General features: G+C 37.7%; 1 pseudogene; it reads right to left on the bottom strand.

The window, feature by feature from the left end:
• LOC122625591 overlaps positions 1 to 17071 on the bottom strand; it is a 182415-nt pseudogene extending 165344 nt beyond the window's left edge.
• Between the last annotated feature and the right edge of the window lie 3132 nt (positions 17072 to 20203).

Here is a 20203-nt window from a genome sequence, read left to right as displayed (position 1 = left end):
GGAACAAAGCCACGGGACGGTTTCATTAAGCTTGTTTTTGGCTCTTATATAAACTGCTGCTACTTGTTGTTTATAACGCTGCTACATTCCACTTCAAACACAACAACCAAGTAAGTAAATACTTGGGTTCGTCTTTGTGCGAGAGGAAGATTTACGAGTCAAAATTTTGTTTGACCAAATTTCTTCACAGCCGTAAAAAAACGTTCGGCCCACTTGTTTTACAAAGAAGCTTGAGCAGAATGTTTAAAAGCTAAACAAACTATTTTATATACTTACAAAATTCCATAGACGCCTTTATGAGCGAAAGTCGTTTGTATTTTAGATTAACCGCTTTAAAGTTCATGGTTATCTAATTACTTTTTATATTCGTACATCTCTCCTCTACCCGATTTCAAATTGTTTTGTGTAACTTCAACCTAACTTCCATTTCCTGGATGTCATCACCTGTCTCGAATGTGAGGAAGTAGATGGTCTTATTGATCTTTCTCTGAGACATTTGATTGAATTTTCTTTTAGCCATTATCAAAGTCCCACATTCTCTTGCAAGCGGACTTTAACAATATGCAACCATGATGCATCCGAATTTTTTTTATAAACTTTCGGCTTTTTTGTCTTGAAAGGTAAAAAATGAATTTTGTAATCCACAATCTATTGTATTGTAAAATGTATTTTTGTTTTTTTCTGAATACTCCGTGAGCTTTAATTTATCCAATATTTTAATGTACCTTTCCTTTCTTACGCCCATGGGATGTAAGTCTAATGGTTGTTTGAGTGTTTTTTTTTTCGAGGTATAGAAATCTCAGTTTGGTTTGGCAATTCATCATGAATAGAATCACACCCGAAGAACGCTTGCAAATAGTTCAATTTTATTTCGAAAATAATGCAATACTTATCGCGCACTACGTTCATTTTATTGTCAAGAAAATCGTTCCTCAGATCAGGTAATTCGATTATAAATGGTCCGTTTTCATTTCTCTTATTGATAACTTGCATCCCCACACACGCCGTACTGTGCGTACAGAAGAAATTATTGCAGCTGTAGAGCGTATCATTGAGGAAGACCCGATTGTGATTTAACCCGGAAAGTGAGGCTATGTAAAGTCATTGGTCTATGAGCATAAGACATAAGCGGTTAATTTGGAAGACAACATTCGCCGTGTTATGACCAATATACGGCCACAAATGTTGGAAAAAGTCATCGAATACTGGACGTGCAGACGGAACTTCATCCGAGTCATCCGTGGCGGTCATATACCAGAAATCATAAATTAAATCAAATCAAAAATGTAATGTCACACGATTATCGTTCAGATAAATCGAATAATCCATAGTTGTTTTATTGCAATTTAAAGTTTTATACCTCTGAATAAAAATTGAACTCTTAATAAGAAATACTCCCAATTTGGTCGGAGGTGGGAATTAAGTTTTATGTTGTCAAAATTCTGCTAATTATGAAAAATTAAAAAATAAAACAAGAGAGAACGTTATAGTCGAGTTTCCCGAGTACCCGTTACTCAGCTATTGGAAGTGCGAAGGAGAGACTTCAACACTGACAGTTTTTGGCGGTATGTGGGAGTTAGAGTGGGCGTGGCAAAAAGTTTTTTGGAAAATCGAGAGAACGTTACAAGACTAACAGAAATGTAAAAAATTATAAAAAAAAAAATTTTAAGTGTGGGCGTGGCAGGTTTGGGCGTTAGAGTGGCAACATGGGTCAACAAACTTGCACTGCGTCTATGTCTCTGAAGTTTCAACCTTAATCTCAACTTTCTAGCTTTTATATGTAGTTCCTAAGATCTTGACGTTCGTACAGTCAGACGGACAGACGGACGGACGGACAGACGGACATGGCCAGTTCGACTCGGCTATTGATCCTGATCAAGAATGTATATACTTATATAAATATAAATAAATGGTCAGAAACGCTTCCCTCTGCCTGTTACATATTTTTCAACGAATCTAGAATACCCTTTTACTCTTCGAGTAACGGGTAAAATTATATGATTCTATTAGTACGTTTTGTTTGGATTTTTTTATTTGAAATTACTTACTAACTTAAACATATGTATAACCTGTTTCCGAAAACGAATAGTTATTCCTTATATATTTTTATAACCGTTACTTGTAGAAGGGTCCAGGTAGAAGAATGCTATTCCGACCCCAAATACAGTATATACATATATTCACAAGCAGGATTAATAGCCTAATCGACCTGGCCATGTTCGTCTTTCCGTCCGTCTAACCGTTTCCTCTACGTGTAAAAAACTTTGAACTAAGTATTCAGATTCCATAGACGCAATCTTGTTTCCTGATATTGCCATGCCCAAAAACCACAGTAAACTGCCGTTACTTCTGGAAAATGTTTTGATATTTTCTCTTTTTATTTTTAATTTTTTGTAGTTTTTTCCCCCTATTTTGCCAGAAAAATCTTGAAGTTTCTCGTTTGCACTACCGCACTACTGTCGGGTAACTCGACTTTAGCGTTCTCTGTTGTTTAATTAAACAGTTCAGTCTTTTTAAAATTGGGAATAATAATATACGTTTCCTAACTTTAAGAAATTATTAAGTATTTCAGAAATGTTTGTTTAATTATTATAGTTTGGCTCTGCAGTTGCCAGCAAATATATTATTTATATGTTGTAAGCATGCCAACTTCGGATACACTTTTATGATCTAGAATGCTTCAGGTCTGCAAATCATTATCGTTTCTTATATACGTGAATATGCAGAGACTCTGCGAGAGTCTGCTCATCGAAGGTAATATCCTTTTTAAAACTTATTTACAGCCCTAGTAAGAAAGGAACCCAAATGCTGAACAAATGGAACTTACAAAAGGCAAATGACGGAAAAAAGGCAGCCATAGAAGCGGGTGGAAAATTTTTTTTTGTTTTGTTGCTGTCGGTTTTGAAGTTGCAATCCTTTTGTGCAATTATATCGTTCCTTATCTACGTAATAGTTAATTGATTTTCTGACTTTAAAGCGAACGGTCGTGTTTTTTTCTGCGCTTCGAATTTATTTTTGCAAAACTAATGTTATCTGTTTCCAAATCACATGTCGTCAAGTAATTAAGCCTGAGCAGCCAAAAATGTTTTGTTGGCTGCGTGATAAAATGGTGGGCACTAATTGCGCTGGTTTTAGCGGCCGAAAATGTGATGACCTAGCTAAGGGTCCCAATCCAAAATACTGTGCTGATGCTTGCCTAGGGGTTGCCAACGAGATGAAATCGTTTACGCGCCGAACTAAAGATAGCTAGAAAGGACTGATCAGTATTTTTGTCGTGACTAGAGATAGGTTTCTTTGATCTGATGATCTCCTTTGTTTTAAAAACGAGTTGACACAACTAAGAAATGTAAAGTCCAGAATTCCTACAAAATTTTTAACCGGTTCTCAGTCTATCCTTTCTAAATTATTAACTGCTCGGTAATGCTCACTGTTACAAAAACGATCCGAAACAGTCAAATTTAATATTTTGTCCCACTAAAAACGAAAGCTCACTGCTTTCCGATCTTGCGTATTAAGCCTGTCTATTTGCCAGAATTGACAGAATTCCTGACTGTGTGTCCAAGCTCTGGGGGAAGCCTTGTGAAAGCCTCTACTGTAACTGTTTATCTTATCTCTGGAATCTTAATAGTTCACCCATATATGGAAGGAGTCTTTTGTGATCCCTCTCCACAAAAAAAGAGACTATTTGGATGCAAGCAATTACAGAGAAATCACTAAATGGTTGGATATCTTTGGCTAAGCTTTGGCTAAGCTTTTTGAAAACGTTATTACTCGTCATCTGCAGCACCTTTGTAGGTCAATCATATCACCTCGTGAGTACACCCTTTATGTTACGAGCGGCCGCAATAGGTCGCAATAGGTATATCTAATACCCGTTACTCAGCTAGTAGACATGCGAAGGAGGCTCTTCAACACTGGCAGTTTTTGGCGGTTTGTGGGCTGTTTAGCTATTGAGCTTTTTCAATAGCTGTTGCGAAAAATAAATAACCGAAGAAAGTTTTGTCTTATTTCCGATACTGTTTATTTTGTTAATTATACTGGCAGCTAGGGCCGACCAAGAGCTATAACGAATTCACAAGCTTAATGTAGGTAGATAACAAAGAGAAGAAGGAATGAGCGCCGCACAGATAAATTCGTGCGAGAACAGGGGTTTGCACTATGGGCATCGCAACTGCTACTACTGACTACTTCGGCTTACAATATTACGAGTATAAGATTAGTCTACTGCACAGTTTTGGCGGCTGCATGACCCAACATCCTCCCCCAGTTGGAAGCTTGGTTTTCAACAGAGTCCTTAAGGGAAAGCAGACCCAGCTTGTTCACTGCCCGCCTTATTACTCCCGACGCGGTCCTCAATTCTGCAACTCGGGCGACGCCGTCTCTGCCAGGAATCAACTGCATGAGTCTTGCCAAAGGTCATCTTATTGGGGGTAGATTCTCGTCCTTAACAAGAACGACGTTGTCCACGGCTACGCCAGGCTTTGGGGTGCGCCACTTGGAGCGCTGCTGGAGCAACGTCAAGTATTCTTCCTTCCATCGCGACTAAAAGATTTTCTGAAGAAAGGAGATGCACTGCCAAGCGTCAAGCCGATTATAGTTATGGCCCGTTACATCTTACATTACATAAATAACCTTCGAAGTTCCAGAAGTTCATTCTTGGCGCCGACAAAATTGGTGGCGTTGTCCGACGAAATTTGCTTCGGTTTCCGCCGGGTGCCTCTTGAGTCCGCACAGAAACGCAACTGACGAGAGATCCTTGATCAGCTCTAGGTGCACTGCCTTGGTTGCAAAGCATTGTGAAAGAAGGGTCCACAGAAGTCTATACCAGCAACCTCAAAAGCGTGAGATCCCTCCAAGCGCTCCTTGGGAAGGTCCGCCATTATGTGCTCTATCAGTCGCGGTTTAATCCGAAAACATCTGATGCATCTGTTCACGGCCTTGGTAACCGTCTTCCTCCCCCCAATAGGCCAATTTTGGGATCGAATTGCAGCCAGAAGAGCTCGATGTCCGGCATGAAGATTGGTTTCATAGTAATGCGAAATAATTGCCAGAGTCACCGGATGGGACCTTGGAAGGATTTTCCGGTTTGTCAGACAAACAGCTGTTGGCCAATCTCTTTCAGGCTCCATAAGATAGGCGGGTCCATGCGCCCAGAGTGACGACTCGCTAAACTCAGGGAGGGATCCTCTGGATAAGATGTCAACCGGATTTAACGCTGTTGGAAATAACGCCAGGCCGTGGCATCTGTCAGCTCCTGAATGGCAGCAACCCTATTTGCCACAAATATGTTGAACCTTGCGGGCTCATCTCGGATCCAGGATCCGTCCACTAACAATAGTATCGTCCTTTAAATACTTTCAAGCCAACTATTTCCCTCATGATTTTAGGCAGAAGATCCGCACCACAAATCTCCAGCTTTGGTACTGTTATGGTCTTCAACGGCTTTCATCCCAGGACAGCTTTTCCTTGCAGAGCTGCTGCAAAAAGATTTTACACCTTGTGATTACAGGACCGACCAGGCCGAGAGGATCGTAAAATTTAGCAACCGCAGACAAAACAGAGCGCCTGCAGGGTCTCAATGGCGACTGAAAGGCAGAGATCGAAAACAATAGCTGGTCGGAGGCGAGATTCCAAGCGAGACCTAAAGTTTTGGTGAAATCGCTACCATCTTCAAACTCCATGAACGATTTCATGAACGAATGTTAGAGCACCATTTCCTTAGCTTGAGCTTGCCCTTCGCAAGAATGCCAGCCGTCTGCTGCATTATGTTGATAGCATCCTTTACGGTGCCGGAGCCGGAGATAAAATCATCCACGTAAAAATCGCGCCGAAGGATTTCTGATCCAACGGGAAACGCGGCCTGCTCATCGATTGATATCTGCTGCATAGCCCTTACGGACAAGAAGGAGGCTGGTTTGGTGCCGTAAGTAACTGTGTCGAGTTTGTATACTTGGAGGTCATCGATCGGGTAGTCCCTTCACACAATGCACTGCAAATAGCTATCTTCTTGCGAGACCCTTACACATCGGTCCATTTTACATATGTCTCCTGTAACGGCAACTGGGTGTGAGCGAAATCGAATTAGGATGTGAAATAGCTTGGGCTGGATGACCGGGCCACCCATTAACACATCGTTAAGCGAGTAACCAGTGATAGTGGCAGCTGATCCGTCAAAGACAACGCGAAGCTTGGTGGTAGAGCTATCCTCCTTCATGACGCAGTGATGTGGAAAAAAATATCGGCACGAGCTGACCTCGGAAGCAGGCACAGGCGACATATGTCCCAGATGATGATATTCCTTCATGAACGCCGAATATTAAACCTTCAAGCCAGGATGCTTTGTAAGCTTCCTTTCCAGCGACAAGAATCTCCGCACAGCCTGAGGATAGGATTCTCCTAAAGAATCCAAATGGAGTTTTAGCGGCAAACGTACCGAGTAATCGCCAGCTGGCAATCGGGTGTAATTTTTAACGAAGTGGGCCTCGCATTCTAGCTTCGTGGCCGGGACAATTTTCTACCTCCCAAAAGCGCTACAGAAGCGAATCAAGTCCAACATCAATGCTGTTTTCCTCGCTGGCTAGAGAAGGAACGCGTGACGCTATTAAGGCGCTACCGCACGGGCGCGCGCAGCCTCCAGACACAACCCAGCCCAGACGAGTTTTTTGAAGCAGTGACAGTCCTGCCAACAACTTTATCTGACATTCGCACAGCAGCTCATAAAACAGGCTAGCTCCTATTAACAGGTCAACACGCTGAGCTTTATGAAATTCAGGGTCGGCGAGCTGCACGTTTTCTGGAATCTTCCAGTCCCCAATGTCCACATTAAAGCTTGGCTGGCGATCCGTGATATTGGAAGCTATAACTGCTGTTATGCTCGTTGAGAAATTCGAAGTGACAGACCGCATCGCAATTGCTACCGAGAATCCATCAGTCGCGAAATTGGAATCCCGATTCCAGTGACTGAGCCACACGACCTCGACCTCTTAAGTTGCAGTTGATTTGCAAACCGAGAGGTGACCAAGTGCAGTTGAGAGCCAGAATCTAACAAGGCCCTGCAGGGAACAAACAGTCCCGACCGATTCTGCACTAGAACGGTTGCAGTGGCTAGCAGCACAAGGTCACTACCGAGATCCTGGGCAATAGAGTAGAAGAAGTCGAAAGCGGGGCGGAAGGCTCAGTGTGGGAACTTGAAGACACCGGAACATGTGGTTGCGAGGAAGGTGGAGCGTCTAGATGGAGCAGCGTATGGTGCCTGATTCCACAGGTGCGGCAGCGGCTCGAGCTGCATTGCCGTAGCTGATGACCTGCCTTTAGGCAATTTAGGCAAAGTCCTAGTTTCTTTGCCTCGCGCAGACGATCTACTGGCCCTATGTCTCTAAAATACAATAATATATGGCATGCCCTGCATTATGGCAAAGCATGCAACCAAGAGAATTTTGGGTGGTAGAAACTAGCGTCGAACGATTTCTGCCCACCTGAATGCCTGGCGTTGAAAATGTTTTGATATTTTTCAGTTTGGTGTTACTTTTTTTCAATTTTTTATTTATTCCTAAAGTTGTAAATTTCTATCGATTGGCAAAAAAACTGTTTGCCTTTCCCACTCTAATGACCACAAACCGCCCACAGCTGCCCCACCCACAGTTTTGAAAAATTTGTTAGTAGTGTGCTAGGCGAGAAACTTGACTATAGCGTTCAACTAGGCTTTGGAGTAATATTAGAAGTAACAGGCTGGATTTTTATAGAACTCTAAAGGTATCATCGGTAATTATCATCTATTATCATATTTAATGAGATTAAGAATGACTTAATTGGTACACCTATTGGCAAAATATTCCATGTTCTTCATTGATGGTACCCTTAGGTTTCAGTGGAAATCCGTTTGCTAGAAAACAATAAAACTGTTCAAAGGCGACCGTATTGCCTTATCGACAAGGGATAAAATTCATCAAATGTTAGAAGCAAAGGTAATAAGACATAGTAGCTAGCTGGTAGGAGAAGTATCAGACCAGATTGATTACGAAGCGGAAAATACTTTTCCAGCTTAAACATGGCCAGCGGTTTTTATCAGCTGCCAAAGTACGCCCATTCCGTTGAGAGAACAGCATTTGTGACCCCCGAGGGTCAATATGAATTTCTAGCAATGTCATTTGGATTAAAGAACGCGTCATCTGTTTTTCAATGTGCCATAGTCCAAGCCTTGGGGAATTTAGTTAATACCAATGCAGTGGTCTACATAGATGATGTTTTAATTTTTTCAAATTCTACAGAGTAAGCGTACAAGAGATTACAGAAGGTGCTGAGCGTTTATTGTTGTTAGGGGTTTCGTCCAATGTAAAAAAATGGTTGACTTCTGCGCACAGAGATAGAATACTTGGGTTTTGTCTTAAAGGAGGATGAACTGCAGTCCCATAATCCAAGCATTATAATAACTTCCGAGACCAGTTTCAATCAAACAGATCAGACAGCCTATTGGATTACTGTTTACCAAACTTACGAAGTCATAATGCTTTAGGGTGGCAAATGACAGATAAGGTGTTGAGGTGTTTAAGGTGTTAAGGCAGTATTTGTTTAAGGATAAGGAAATTCGTAGAAAATTGCGTGACATGTAAATTCTTGAAATCAGCGTTAGACAAAACATAAAGAGAATTAAATTGTATATCCCTAGTTGAAATACCGTGGGAAAGAAGGGTGGCAAGAAGGGCTAAAAGGAATACGTCATTGTACAATTGACGCTTTCACTTGTACCACACCTGCAACTTAGATTCGGTTAATTGCATACTGTCATTGAAGTCTTCCATTTTTATATTTGGAATGCTAGCGGAGAAAATGGGCAGGTAGAATGGGCATGTTAACAGCTGTGGAGACTATCGAACGTTCGTGGCAGGAGTCATTGGACGAAATACAATTGGCCATAAACTATCGGGTGATTCAATATAGTCCCTTAGAATGCTTAATAGTCCAAGAATGTTGACCATCAATTTTCCAGTAGATCTAAAGAGAAATAGAGAAAAGGCTAAAAAAAAGATATTTATAAGATATGTATGTTGCCCACTATACGCCCACAACACACCCAAACATGACACGCCTTCACTTTTTAAACATTTTTAAATTTTTTAAAATTTAATTCTTGTTTTTTCCCAATGCAATCAAAATGCTAGAAAAATTAAAAAATTTCTCGTTCGCACTTCCACTACCTGAGTAACGGGTATCTGATCGTCTCTCTTGTTATACCCGTTACTCGTAGAGTAAAAGGTTATACTAGATTCGTTGAAAAGTATGTAACAGGCAGAAGGAAGCGTTTCCGACCATATAAAGTATATATATTTTTGATTAGAATCAGTAGCCGAGTCGATCTGGCCATGTCCGTCTGTCCGTCCGTCTGTCCGTTTGTCCGTATGAACGTCGAGATCTCAGGAACTACAAAAGCTAGAAAGAGATTAAGCATACAGACTCCAGGGACATAGACGCAGCGCAAGTTTGTCGATTCATGTTGCCACGGCTACTCTAACGCCCACAAACCGCCTAAAACTGCCATGCCCACACTTTTAAAAAAGGTTTTGATATTTTTTCATTATTGTATTAGTCTTGTAATTTCTCTCGATTTGCCAAAAATATTTTGCCACGCCCCTTCTAACGCCCACAAGCAGCCAAAAACTGCCAGTGTTAAAGACTCTCCTTCGCACTTCCACTAGCTGAGTAACGGGTATCAGATAGTCGGGGATAGTCTCTCTTGTTTTTAATATTATTAGTTAGTCTTGAAAATATTTATCCATATATAGCCACGCCTACTCCAACTCCCACAAGACACCCATAACCACCACGATCACACTTTTGATCATATTAGTGCCCTTGTCCTGGAAAAGAACTTGGTACGAGGGAGAGGCATTCTATGTTCAGCCACCAGGTTGCCAGCGTAAGGTCGTCGCATTCGGGTCGTGGCCGTTAGTCAGTCATCAGTTCTTACGGTCCCAGAAGCTTAGCTGTCGCTTGATCGTAAAATGTCATCGAATATATTAACAGTAATGAGAATTATTCTAATGTAGAAAATATATGAAACTTATTATATACGTACATATAATCGGCCATCGCTATAAAGTGTGCTATATATATATTATCATATTAAGGCAATACCATATAACAGTTTTTACATAGCGGCAATCGACCAAAAATAATACAGAATCAAAGTCTTAGAACTTTCAAATTGTCCATTTTTTTCCAATTGTCAAATTTTGGCATCAGTATATAAAATAACCTTCATAATAAAAACCTGCACACGAAACTGATGGGAGATTAACCCAGACAAGATCTACATCTAGTTTGTTAATCACCTAATTGAAAAAAAAGAGCTGTACTTTTGTATGCGGAAGCAATCTGCCTAGAACCCAGGTCTGGCAGCTTTCTCAAACTCTTTCTTACGACGGGGTTGTCCACAACGCGTATACTCTGACATCAGCCTCAAAAGATTTACGTCGTACTTCCACAAGCTGTATGCCGGTAAATTTCTTAATGTCCTAGGGCCCTGCTGACCCCAAAGTTCAAACCCCCCAGAAATTCTTATTTGGCGGGCCTGTCCTCCTTATTTCCACAATTAACCGTTGGCAGCTCCTAATGGCTCTACATCAACAGTTTTGCTTGCCCTGGAAAGAAAATGATCTTTTATGTAAAAGGAATAAATGGCACTCTCTTACGCAAATTAAATGATGGAAATGGTGGGTATCAAGGAACATAACTTACTACTCATTGAGTCTTGAGCGGATCCAACATGTATACAGGCAAAGATCCGAATGGCAGTCGAATCGATATACCAAGAGAAACACTGACAGTTTGTTTTTTGGCAAATCGAGAGAAATTTACAAAACTAACAAGAATGTGAAAAAATATAAAAACATTGGCAAACAGTTTTTCTGCAGATCAATAGAAATTTACATAATAAAAAAAATAAAAATATTTCTAAAGTGTGGACGTAGCAGTTTTGGGTGTGCCAACATGAATTGATACATAATATTTGGCAAGGCATGCGCAGTTAGAAAGGACACGGCTCATTAAAGGCTTGTGGAATGTGGGATCTTATGATATTATTAAATTTATTGAGGTTTCAAAATTTCAAGTGATGTTAGTGATCAGGAGCAATCTATGTTTTTTGAAACCTTTAAGATAGTTCAGAATAAAAAATAATTACATATATCTTACAGACTGATTGGGATAACTTAAAATTTTGTTTTGAGGGATAGACATAAAAGCATTTTATGATAAATTCTTTAATGATAGCTTGACAAATACTACCAATCTCATACTTTTGGAAAATGCCTTTACTATACTCATTAGAGGTTAAAATGTTTTCAGTCAGCAGCACACAGCGCAGTCAAAGTACCGTTTTGCGACAATATAAAATTATTAATTCTGGATCAGTATAAAAAACCTAGCCGATATGGACATGTTCATATGCCCATTCATGCGTTTTTAAGCAAACTAGTCTCCATTGATTAATCTAGCTGCATGAAACTCTCCTAACAACCGTCTTTTAATTGCAGGTAGTACACGTATATAAGTCGGAACAGGTCGGACCGGCCACTGCACCATAAAGCTATAATAGAAATAATTGAAAAATAAATGTTCCTTTGATGTTTTGAGCGTTCTCAAGCGTTCTCATTAGGTATACACGAGTATTTTGAAAATATTTAATTACATTTTCAATTTAATGTTGATTCATATCGCTGACTCGCAAACAGTCGGAAAATAACAAAATATTCTAGAATATACATTTTTTCGATACAATCCTTTTCGATACACATCTGTTTTTATATACGTAAAGTAAGAATGAGGTAGATGGAATACCCCAGTATATAAGTTCTTAGTCAGAATCACAAGACATCTACCCGTCCGCCCAATTGTCCGTCCGTCTGTCTGTCAGTATAGTTGAAAACTACGATTAAGCAGATTCTAGTTAAGCCTAACATGAGAAATTACCCGGCTTTCGAATACAGCAGGGCCCATTCCCTTGACATATGACAAGCATTTGATCGTATCTCGATCGATCAATCAATATGCACTAATTGGAAAGTTGAGAAATTGGTTTAGAAAGCTTCACCATAAAGCATCCCAATATACGCTGACAATACTACTATTTTCACTAGCTCATAATCTCCAAAATAAAGTACACTGGATGTTCTAAGAATATAACAAAATTTTGTATCACTTTTAAGCTTTAATGGTTCTCTAGATCTCATGGTTCCCCAGTTTATGGCCAGACTGACTCGGAGGATCTGTCTATTCTGTTGCTTCGAAAATTCTTCTTTCTACCTTTTACATACTTTTCAACGAATCTACGATTAACGGGTATACCAAATTTACATTTTGACAGTTTACATTTACATTTTACAGTTAGTAAAAAATCCAAAACTAATTTTTTAATATTTTTAAATTGACAGAATTGCTTCCTTCTGGAGGTCCGAGCGCTTCACGATCAATTGCTTGGGTGGTTTCAGTTGTCGTATTCCCGGTTCCCAATTATAAGCAGTACCCATGTATAGTTATACATTTTCCGAGCTGAAGGCCACAGAAGGCACTGCCTATTACATTAATAAACTTGGAAGTATTATCATTTTAATATTAGTCCTGTTTACTTTTAAAAATGGTTTAATATTTTATATTTAATTTTTTTTATCACAAATTGTATCTATACTCTAAATGAATTTTGATTAGACCATGTCCCTCCAGCTGTCCGTATAAACATCAAGCACAAGGATTCTTTAACAGCAAAAAAGTTAAAACTTTTTATGCAGATTCTAGAGACGTCATCGTCACGCTAACGTCCTCGAATCAGGCGGTTGTCCTGCCAGATTTTATCGATGTACCCAAAACATTTTGCCCACGCACACAATTGTCTTGCCGATTTCTTTAGAAAAAAAAAGTCTTTGCCTAATGACAGTTAGGGTGTGATCTTCATAACATCCGCTTTCCTAATTGGATATGTATATCTCGGTCGCACTGATTTTTTGTTTCATTTTGAAAGCATTTTCTCTTATTATATTATTTGTCTTGTAAAATTCTATCGATTTTACCGAAACACAAAAATAGTTAGACTGTCCGATCATAACGAGCGATACACCAATCAGAGCAAAAGGACAAAAAAACAAGGGCATAATACGACTTAAGTAAAATTAAATTAATAAGTAGAGAAAGCTCTAATGTAGCTAATGGAGCTGGTATGTTGTAATAGCGGGTTTAGGAAACTAAATATAGATACCGAATGACAAATAAAACCCGACAAACCGCTAAAAATGTGTCTAAACCAATATTTTTCCGGACTTACAAATATTAAAATTTTGGACAGCCTGTTTTGTCTGCACAAAAAAAAATTATAAAGATATTGCTTAATATCATCTTAAAGGAAAGGACGGTAGCTTGGACTTGCAGAAACATACATACATTTAAGATAACAAATTGTGCATACCGAATAATAGAACTTGACGATTTCCTAAGCCAGATAAGCTTAAACGAAAATATAATTTTTCAAAAAGCTGGCACCAAATTAAAAACTACTCTATACTACCTACAATAACAGACTTTTGGGAAAACTAAGAAACAAGCTTGTGTAGAATCGGATGGACAGCTGTTGATAGGGATCAAGAATATATACATACTTCATGTGGTAGCGAATGTTCCCTGCGATGCAACGTCAAACTGTAAGCAAACTTGCGCTGCTTTTATGTCCTAAAATCTGCATGCTGAATCTCAACTTTCAAGCTTTTATAGTTGCCGAGATCCCAGCACCCATACTTACGGACAGACAGACGGACACAGATCGACTTATAATATCATTGATAATATTCAAAAGGTTTTAGACATACTACAAAAACAAGTTTTTTAGTTTGGCGTTATCACTTACGAACCACGATATGAAATGACGCCGAAGTCATATCATATTATACATACATACAAACACTTCAATAATATATAATATATATTTCTTTCGCAATATGAATCAAAACCGGAAATGTTTTAATCAGGTTCGGTTTAAAAACGAACTTACAAACTACTTCTTTCGTGTTTTGCATCAACAGGCAAGTATCAAACATTTTTACTGCGACCGTATTTTACTCTAAATATTAAGTATTTTTATAAGCACTATAAACTATACATCGATAAAAATATCCAGATTATAAACCTAATGAAAAAAATGTATTCAGTTAAAAGTAAATCTCTCAATAGAACAAAATTAAGCAAACAGAGAAAAAACAGAAATATAAACTCTATTAAGGACAAACTGTCATTTAAATTATAGAATATTTATTTTTATTAAATTCATCTTATTACGAAATACATACATACGAAATACACATACCGTTTAAGTATTGCGCATATCGTACAACTTTATCTGCAATTTAATTATCCTATGATTATTATTAAATTTGAACAATAAATAGCTAACATTTTTTTTGCTTTTCTATCAGAGTATATTTTTGATCAGAGAAAATGTTCTTGCCGATCGCGCTTTTTTTTAACTTTCTATAACATCCACTAAATTACTGAATTCCAGTAATAGGTTTTAAGTGGTCGGTATTCTTTATACATACATATATGAAACTAAAAAATCCAGGAAGGAGTTTTTATTGTTGTTTTATAGTACGTTTTCTATTTTATTTTTATTATTATATTGATTTCATACATTATTTTGAATTATTTTTTTTGTCTAGTATCTAATTTGTATGTAATATAAGATTATCAAATCTATTCAATCTGTGTTTCTTTAAATAACTATTTGTTCAAATATCGTCGAGAATATTAAATTAAGCTGGAGAGTTGACAGTATTTTTGCAAATTTTGCATCTAGTTCTATTTGGAACCATTTTCAGAATTAAAACCAGAGAGAACGCTATAGTCGAGTTCCCCGACACTTTGATACCCGCTACTCAGCTAGTGGAAATGCGAAGGAGAAATTTAAACCCTGTCAGTTTTTGGCGGTTTGTGGGCGTTAGGGTAGGCGTGGCAAAAAATTTTTTGGCAAATCGAGAGAAATTTAAAAATTTACAAGACTAAAAAAAATCTTTAATAATAATAAAACATTTTTATACCCGTTACTCGTAGAGTTAAAGGGTATACTAGATTCGTTGAATGTATGTAACAGGCAAAAGGAATCGTTTCCGACTATATAAAGAATATATATTCTTGAACAGGATCAATAGCCGAGTCGATCTGGCCATGTCCGTCTGTCCATGTTCACCGAATCTAGTATACCCTTTTACTCACTATGCTATTACACCCAAAACCAATATATAGGAGCCTCATGTATGATAAGGTAGTTTCTAGCAAACTTATGCATTGCTTCAGCAGATGTTTTCAACTAAATTTGCAAGTAATAGGGAGAAAACCGATTGTGTCAAGCTAACTAATACTAACAAAAAATCTGGAATCAAAATGTCACGGAAAAAAAGAAAGTATTTTCTTATTCGATCCACTTCTATAAAATAGGATGCATAGGTAAATTTTTGAATGTATGGACAAAAAATTATATTAATACTATTGTATAGTGAAGCTTTGGTTTCTACCCCGTGCAATAGTGTTTAAGATTGATATGGATTATTAATTTTTCGTTTTTTTTTTACTTAACTAAAAAACGTTTTCACTTCCAAATGCTACAAAATTAAAAATACCAGGCGAAATAGAATATCGTTTAAGCCCAGTTTTTAATACTTATTGTTTATTTTTATTTTAATGATACTCAAAATGACAATATATAATGTGCATAACACTAAATTAAAACAATTTCAGCATACAACAGTAAAATGAAATGACGTTTCTTTTGGCCCTACGCCCAATATTTTTATCGAATCTTAATAAATTATCATTTCTATTCTTAAATATCTTAGCGAAGAATTATTAAAATTTTGAGATTGCTTTTAGTTATAATTAAATATTAATACACTTTTTATAAAATAGGTAGGGTGATCGATTCAATATCGCCTAAAATTTTACCACACGATTTTTTGTGTTGTATATATGTATAAGCAAGGCCGTCTCGTCATTGCAATTTAAGGTCACCTTTGATCATTGTCGCCCCCTTCAGCATACTATGCAACAGTAAGTCAGTTAAACAATCCACTTGTCTCACGACTCATATAAGGAAAGTAAAATGTTTTAAATGTTTCAGTTTCTAGTTATTTAAGTTTGCTTTATGGTCAAGTTCAGGGTCGAACGGATTTTATAAGTAATTAATATAATTTGTTCAACATATTTTGTGGTTTGACAAGATAGTCAGGGAAATCTGAAATCCGATCTATGCCATAGTCGAAAATGCTTTTGATATTTAACAATCAAGACAAAAACAAGCAGAGAGTGCTATGCTAAACAACTTTAATGACTCTTTATCAGGTTTTTGTTCGTACCCAAATGCGAACGATAAAACGAAAATGTGTAAATTTCATCGAGAAAGCATGGGTCTAATTTTTTCAGAATAACTTACGGGTAGGAACTCGATTCCGTTTGCCTTGGATTGGCTCGTTGAAAAAGCTGCTTAATATGTCTATCGGATTCATTGAACGATTTGCCTTGAGACTTTTGCGGCGCTGGATGCGTTGCAGGGCTACCTGAGCGGCACAAGACACCGCAGGATCTGCGTCAGTGCTCAACCCAGATCCAGGGGCCACCGCTGACTGCCCCTGAATGCTGTTATCTACGTCTCTTGAAATTGAACTATATCGTCGCGCAAACATTTTGCTAAACTCTTTCATATTTGCTGGTGGTTTTCTTTTTTTAAATCATATATAGAATTTCTTTTAAAATAATGGTCCACTTTACACTTTTAGATTTGCTCTTTTGCCACGGCACTTAAACTTTTGTATGCCTTTGCTGCTGGAGCTTCTTGTACATTCTTTTATCAAAGTATCTTTATCCCGTATCGCGTTGTCGCCCGTTCACAAGCATTGCCCGCTTATGAATGAAAGCACGGGCGACATTAAATGTTTAGTATTATCATCAAATGAGCACAATCAAAAAGAGCGACAAAAGGAGAGGATCAGAGAGTGCCCGTACTTAGTCTAGGGTCGCGCGGATCGACGGCTCAGCTGTTGCATTGTTTTCTGCCGTTCTTCTGATCTAGAAAAAGTCAACAATCAATAGTTATCTTAAAGCAAAACCAGTTTAAGACTTTGTTGGAAGTTCGCTGCTTGGTATGGCGATGGCAAAATACGATATCAGCTGGGTTTTGACTTATCATTTACATAAATATTGTTCTGTAACTTTATTTATCAAATTATAAATTCCCTAAATTACCCTTTTTCCGGCTGTGTAACAGAGTAATTAAATTTTTTTAATAATTAATTTTTTTAATACACTCACAAAAAAAATTCTCCTAAGTTAATACCTGAGTACATTAACAGTAATCAAGAGCCTAATATATTAAAAATCGGACGTGTAATAAAAATGTTAATACAAATAAATTTGCCACCTGTTGGTATCAGTTAAAAAATGACGTTGCTTGCTTGAACATATTTTCATAATTACTTTTCTTAACATCAGGCGTGTTATTTACCTGATAGTGTCGTCAGGTGTTAGTATTATAATTCTTTATCTGCTATAACTTTTTTGTATAACAATAGTTATTAACAAATGCAACAATTTTTAGTTCAAAGCAAAAGAGAATACTATAGTCGAGTTCCCCGACTATCAGAAGTGCAAACGAAAAATAATAACATTTTTCTGTCGAATTGATAGATATAGAAAATAACAATAAATAAAAAAATTTTAAAATGTTGCAAAAGTGTTGGCGTGGCAGTTTTGGGCGGTTTGTGGGCGATAGAGTGGCCGTGGCAAACAAATTTTTGGCGTACCAACAGAAGTTTACAAGACTAATACACAACTGAAAAAATAACAAACCATTTTTCAAAAGTGTTGCTGTGGCATTTTTTGCGGTTGTTTGGCGTTAGATTGGGCGTGACAACAAACTTGCGCTGCGTCTATGTCTCTGGACTATTCATGCTTTATCTCAACCTTCTAGCTTTTATAGTTTCTAAAATCTCGACGTTGATACGGACAGACGGACATGGCCAGATCGACTTCGCTATTGCTGATGAAGAATATATGTACATATATACTTTATATGGTCGGAAACACTTCCTTCTGCCTGTTACATACTTTTCAACGAATCTAGTATACCCTTTTACTCTACGAGTAACGGGTATAGCTATCGTTTAGTATGCGTCATAGACAAAAGAGTTAGGGTGGGCACAGTCAAATTTTGAAATGAAATTGCGTTGCGTACGAGATCATAGTCGGCATGCACATTTCCAGTTCTCTTTTTGTTATATGAACACAGTACCCGATATTAAAACAAAGTAAAATAAATGCAATGGCACATGGCTAGATAGCTTGGGTATTAAATCCGACCAAGAACATACAATACATATGTAATAAATAAACCGATAGATATTGCAATTATGTAAATACTTTTAACCAATACAATTCATACTAATACTCTTTTACTTTATAAAAATAAATCAAATGGGAGTGGCCAAAATATTTTTGCCATATCGATAAAAATTAGCAAACAAATGAAAAGAATCCAAAACATTTTAAAAGTGTGGGCGTAACAGTTTAGTGCGCTCAGTAAGCGTCGGCAACGTACTTACACAAAGTTACACAGCGTAGGAGTGTAATACGGGCGGACACAGTCATATCGACTCGGCTAATGATCCTGTGCAATAATATACATACATGTAAACTTTACATACATATATACTTTTTAAAGTCGGACACGCTTCGTATGTACTTTTATACGATTATAGTATTCTTACTTTTATATTCTATGAGTAACGGTATACTTAAATTTAGACAACTATAATCATCAAAATTGCAGGTTTTAAAAATTGTTGTGGGCGTTGGACTTAAAGATAACAAACAGTGTATCATTGTCTACCACGTGTTTAATTTCGAAATCTAAGAATGCATACATAGGAGGTTTTTCGTTTTGACAAATGTTTTTATTCATAAATACTGCTATTTCAACGGGGAAAACCAGTTCTAATAAATAAACGGCGAATTTGCCGTAGGCAAACGTTTTATGTAGCTTGTAATTGTTTATTTTTAATGAAAAAAAAAGAAAGAATGCTAAGTCGATTTCCTCGACTATCAGATACCCGTTACTAAGCTAGTTGCGAACGAGAAAGTTTACCAATCCTTAGATATTGGAAAAAAAATAGTAAGAATTACTTATGGGCGGCTTGTGGGCGTGACAGATTTAGCCGTTTTATAGGCGTTACAGTGGGGGGCAAACAGTTTTTGGGCAAATCGATAGAAATACAAAACTGAAAAAATATCAAAACATTTTTTAAAAGTGTGTCGTGGCAGTTTTCGGCGGTTTGTTGGCGTTAGACTGGCCGTCTCTGCTTAAAAACATATAATGAGACAAAAAATATTAAAACATTTTTGTTGTTATTTTGTTGTTGCTACACAGCAGCTTTTTACGGCTTGTGGACGTTACAGTGGTGGTGGTCAAAATGTAATCGGCATATATATTAAAAAGTATTTAAAAGTTGTCAAGACCAAAGTGTGAGCATAAAAGACCAACTTACCCTAAACCTTACCCTAAGATGGCCTGTATAGCCGTTGAAACTTTTTACCTTTTGATACATATCGCATTTTCGTAAAAACAGACATTTTAAATTATGCAAAATAGCTTTTGTAACGATCACGATCATTAGAATGACATTAACCAAGAAAAAATGGATGTCATCTCTAAAGTAAGTGAGAAGAGTGGCTGCTTAAACCGATGTACAAAGTGGAAGGAAATTCTGAATGCGTGCCGCCAGCAGTCACACTTAGCTCAGGACACAGTAAAGGATACGGAACCTAACAGCCCGCAACACACCACGGTTTTAGGTATTGGTAGGTATGGTATTAGAAATTACCGTCAGATGAGGATGTAGGCCATGCTCTTGGCCCAATGCACAGCTGAGAACTGCAAGGACCATCAGGACGGATTCGAAGAAAAGAGGACCAGTTGAGCTCGTTTATAAAGTGAGATCGTAAGCAGGAAAAGAAGACTATCAATGCTCAACCGGAATAGTAAGACGACAATGCTAAGTGAACCTCAGACCCCCTTGATCACAGTAACAATGACTAGCAAGTAAGTACCGGCTTTTTCGACAAAGTCGGGCAAGAAACTCATGGGAAGAGAATAATGAATAATGGATCAGCATTATTTCAG

The sequence above is a fragment of the Drosophila teissieri genome, unplaced genomic scaffold, assembly GCF_016746235.2.
Source record: "Drosophila teissieri strain GT53w unplaced genomic scaffold, Prin_Dtei_1.1 Segkk13_quiver_pilon_scaf, whole genome shotgun sequence".
NCBI classification, from domain to species: domain Eukaryota; kingdom Metazoa; phylum Arthropoda; class Insecta; order Diptera; family Drosophilidae; genus Drosophila; species Drosophila teissieri.
This window is presented reverse-complemented; position numbering and strand designations above follow the sequence as displayed.